This window comes from Lactuca sativa, chromosome 5, assembly GCF_002870075.4.
Source record: "Lactuca sativa cultivar Salinas chromosome 5, Lsat_Salinas_v11, whole genome shotgun sequence".
Lineage (NCBI taxonomy): Eukaryota > Viridiplantae > Streptophyta > Magnoliopsida > Asterales > Asteraceae > Lactuca > Lactuca sativa.
In genome coordinates this window covers 298,850,447-298,855,724 of record NC_056627.2, presented here as the reverse complement: position 1 = coordinate 298,855,724, position 5,278 = coordinate 298,850,447, and positions in this window count along the sequence as shown.

The window sequence follows — 5,278 nt, the reverse complement described above, 5'->3', positions numbered from 1 at the left end:
AATTAACAAATCTAGATCAATTTTTATGCATCGTTGTATAAAAATGAAAATAAAATGGTACAAATAAACGTATATATTTGATAAAAACTAATAATTTTGGTTGCAAAATTTTACCTAAATATTATAATTAAGGGTCAAAGAATTTAATACATAAAATGGATGAAAATAAACTTCGATTTTAAAATGAAATTTTTCAAAATTTTCGTTTTACTTTTTCAATTAAATCAATTAAAAACGTACTATATATATTTCTCCCAAGAAATTGATGATACTATAATAAATAATGTTTTATAAAATTTAACACAAAAAATATAAGACAATATTATGTTTTTTTTCATATTTATATAAACAGCTTCAATGACCATTTCTTGTAATAAGTATTTATTTATAAATTTGTCAAAAATGTTATGTTTGTATGGTCGAACCTTTTTCTTAAAGTATTGCACTTTTTTTTTAATTGTTTGTCATTAATAAAGTTTTTAGGTCTGCAGTTTTCAAAAAGCAAACAGTTTGCGAAGGCTAATGTCTGCACGTGGTTTGCGCAACGCAGAGAGAAGAGACCAAGAAGATCCGCAGAAAAAAAACAAACAACACCTAAATATTTTGACACTGGAGATTTTTTTTTATGTGATTTACCATTTAACTCTATTGACGTGTTAAAAAAAAATACCAATATGGCCGCTTATTGATGACTTCATCGTCATTAATTGCTTGTAATTAGAAGACAAAGTCTAACCCTAAAACCACATCCCTCTTACGGTTTTTTGTTGATTTTCAACAACAACAATCGTTTTCCAAACCTCCATGAACGCATCAAGAATACCATTAAAGGTTAGAATCATTATTAACAACTCGTCCCCAACATTCCATCATCATTAGTTCATAATTCTAAAAGTCTTTAACATCCATGAAAAAATCAACCTTAATGAAGATGCGTTTTTCGTAAGATATTGAAGGCTATTTTGTTTGAGATTATTTTTGGTATGGTTATATGATGTTAAGATGAACACACTTCGATTATTACCTTGATTCCAAACAATGTCTAGTATTATTAGGTTTCAGACGTTAATCATTCGACTGATGGTATTTTAAATTGTGTTTTACTTACAAGTTTGCTATTTCAACCAAGATATTGTATTGTCAACTCATTCACCATTATGAGTTTAATTAGTGTATGAATTAAGACACTTAGCTGGATCGACATATAATATTTCTAAATTGTCATATCAAATTCATAACATTGTAATGCTTTCACCGTAACACATGATATTGTCAAATTATTAGTTGCGCTTGTTGGTGCAACCTTTTTCTTGAAGTATTGCACTTTTTTTCAAATTGTTTATCATTAATAAAGTTTGAGTAAACTAAGTTTTCAAAAAAAAAACTAAAAAAAACAAAGATATATGTGTTTTTTATGCTAGAAGATGTCTAAAAATGTTAGATAACTCTGGTCTACATCTGCACCAAGAAAAGGACGTCCATACATTTTTAGGTTTGCAGTTTTCAAAAGGCAAACAGTTTGTGAAGGCTAATATCTGCGTGTGATTTGCGCGATGCAGAGAGAAGATGCCAAGAAGATTTGCAGACAAAAAAACAAATAACACCTAAATATTTTGACACTGAAGATTTGTTTATGTGATTCACCATTTAACTCTATTGATGTGTTAAAAAATACCAATATGGCTGCTTCTTGATGACTTCATCTTCATTAATTGCTTGTAATTAGAAGACAAAGTCTAATCCTAAAACCACATCCCTCCTACTTTTAAACAACAATAATCGTCTTCCAAACCCCCATGAACGCATCAAGAATACTATTAAAGGTTAGAATCATCACTAACAACTCATCCCCAACATTCCATCATCATTAGTTCATAATCCTAAACGTCTCTAACATCCATGAAAAAATCAACCTTAATGAAGATGCGTTTTTTCTGAAGAGATTGAAGGCTATTTTGTTTGACATTATTTTTGGTATGGTTATATGATGTTAGGATGAACACACTTCGATTATTACCTTGATTCCAAACAATGTCTAGTATTATTAGGTTTCAGATGTCAATCATTCGACTAATGGTATTTTAAATTGCGTTTTACTTACAAGTTTGCTATTTCAACCAAGATATTGTATTGTCAACTCCAGCGCCGACTACATTGAGGATTCCAGATGGGAGGCCAGTCAAGGTAGAGCCTCCAAAGGCTCAGGGGCGTCCCTTCCAGCTTACAGCAGAGGAGGCCAGGGTAGCACCAGATGTGGTTGATGGTATGTTTCTATCCTTTATTTCATTTATTATATCTGGTTTAAGCTTATCTGTTATACCTGTGATTAGGTACGTTTTTAGTGAACTCCTTACCTGCGTTGGTTCTATTTGACTCGGGGGCGAGTCGTACGTTTGTATCTCGGTCTTTAAGTAGGGAGTTTAGTGTGCCAGTGGGAGAGCTAGAGTGTCCGTTGCGAGTCTCTATCGCCAACGAACACGGGGTTTCTGCTTCTTCGGTCTACCGAGGATGTGAGTTGGAGATTTTCGGAATGTCCTTTCCGATAGATTTGATTCCAATTCCCATGGGGGAGGTGTACGTGATTGTGGGGATGGATTGGCTTAGTCGGTTCGGTGCCATGATTGATTGTGAGGGTCAGCAGGTGGTAGTTTAAACCCCAAGTGGAGGAGAACTGATTGTATATGGCGAGGACATCAGAGTGGGATCAGGCTTTTGTTCAGCTGCCAGGGCTAGGCAGTATATTTAGCATGAGTGTGCGGGTTATCTAGCGTATGTGGTGGATACACAGGTCAGAGGTCAGACTCCAATTTCAGAGGTTCTAGCGGTCAAAGAGTTTGTTGACGTGTTCCCGGAGGAGTTGCCAGGGGTACCTCCAGAGAGGCAAGTCGAGTTCCGGATCGACCAGGTGTTGGGTGCGGCTCCTATCGCCAAGGCGTCATACTGGTTGGCGCCACCTGAGATGCAGGATCTGTCGTCACAGCTGCAGGAACTGCTAGGCAAGCAGTTCATTCGACCTAGCAGTTCCTTGTGGGGATCACCGATCTTCTTCGTCGGGAAGAATGACGGCTCGCACCAGATGTGCATTGATTATAAGGAGTTGAAAAAGTTGATGGTGAAGAACCGTTGTCCACTCTCGAGGATAGATGATCTCTTTTATCATTTATAGGGTGCATCTTGGTTCTCCAAGATTGATTTGAGATCGGGGTATCATCAAGTCCTGGTCAGAGAGGAGGACGTGGAGAAGACCGCGTTTCGGACTCGTTATGGTCATTACGAGTTCGTGGTGATGCCGTTTGGGCTCACCAATACGCCAGCAATATTCATGGACCTGATGAATCGGGTCTGCAGACCGATGCTTGATCGCTCGGTCATAGTATTTATTGATGATATCTTGGTGTATTCCAAGACCCGGGAGCAGCAGGAGCACCTCAAGGAGTTATTGGGAGTTCTGAGACGAGAACGGTTGTATGCAAAGTTTTCGAAGTGTGAGTTTTGGTTACGAGAGTTCCAGTTCCTTGGGCATCTCGTTAATCAGGATGAGATTTTGGTCGACCCGGCCAAGGTCGAGGCAGTCATGTAGTGGGAGGTTCCGAGGTCTCCTTCGGACATCAGGAGTTTTCTGGGTTGGCAGGGTACCCGGAGATTTATTCGGGATTTCTCCAAGATTACAGTACCCCTTACTCGTCTGACGAGGAAGGGGTGGATTTCCGGTGAGGCCCTGAGCAACAGCAGAGGGCGTTTGAGACCCTCCGTCAACGGTTGTGCGAGACTCCATTCTTGACACTCCCGGAAGGAGTGGGGGATTTTGTGGTGTTTTGTGATGCATCCATCACAGGTGTGGGGGCAGTCATCATGCAGAGATGACGAGTGATAGCTTATGTGTCGCGAAAGCTGAAACCGCATGAGACGAGATACCCTACGCACGATCTGGAGTTAGGGGCGATGGTATTCGCTCTCAAGATTTGGAGGCATTACCTATATGGGGTCCGTTGTACCATATACACGGATCACAAGAGCTTGAGGCACATCATGGATCAGCCGAACCTGAATATGAGGCAGCGCAAGTGGCTGGATGTAGTCAAGGACTATGATTGCGAGATCTTTTACCACCCCGGTAAAGCGAATGTGGTGGCGGACGCCTTGAGCCGCAAGTCAGTTGGGTCTTCCACCCCAGCGATATGTATGAGGATAGCGGCAGATTCTCCGCTTGTGAGTTTGATCAGGGATGCTCAGGTGGAGGGCATGCGACCGGAGAACTAGAAATTGGAGAAGATCAAGGGCGAGAACACTTGGTTTGTGGATGAAACCCTAATTTCTGGGGTTTTGCACCCTATTTAAAGGATCATTGGCCTCCCCAGCCTCCCCTTCACAACCCCTTGACATTCCAAAACCCTAATTCGTGTGTGTATGCTACTTTGGTGTGTTTAAGCCTTGAAGAAGGATTTTGGTGAGAAAAGCTTGGAGAACAAGTGATTAGAAGCAAGGAACTCGTGGGAATCAGAGATCTACTTCTGTTGGCACCCTTTTGAAGGTATTAAGCTGTTACCTTGGCTCATTTCTTCCTAGATCTCTTTTGGGTGGGTTTTTAGGAAGCCTTTCTTGTGTTTGAGCTAACATCTGAAGTTGCAACTTCAGATCTGAGCTCTTTTTGGTCTCTAGGTCCATAAAGTTATCAACTTTGACAAGTATGAGCCTTCCCTTAAGTGTGAGACTTCTTTACAAGCTTGGTTTTGTCATTTTAAGACTTTAGAGCTTTGCATGCACGTAAAGTTGCAAAACTTTACGTGATAAACATTCCTTGGGAAGCTGGATCTACAATTTGGAACCTTAGCATGGCTTAAAAAGTATTTGTATGGATGAAGGACTGAAGGGACTCGACGAGTTGCATGGTCAATTCGACGAGTCCAATGAAGATTGTCGTGGGCTCGACGAGTCTGTAGAGTGACTCGGTGAGTCGGCTAAGGTTTTCCCAACCTTTGGACACGTATGAACTTGACGAGTTACAAGGGAAACTCGACGAGTTAGCCAAGGAGTTTACGACCGCAAACCGTAGGAACTCGACGAGTCACTCTAGTGACTCGGCGAGTTGACAAGTTATGCAAGGAACTCGGCGAGTAGTTGAGGGCACTCGACGAGGTGAGGTCAACATGGATTGTTAACCTTGACCGTTGACTTTGACTTTGACCAAGGGTTGACAATTGGACTTCTGGGACATTTTGGGAACTCATGAGCATGGTTGTGTGGTGAATATAGGTGGCAGAGTTTGAGACGGTGATCC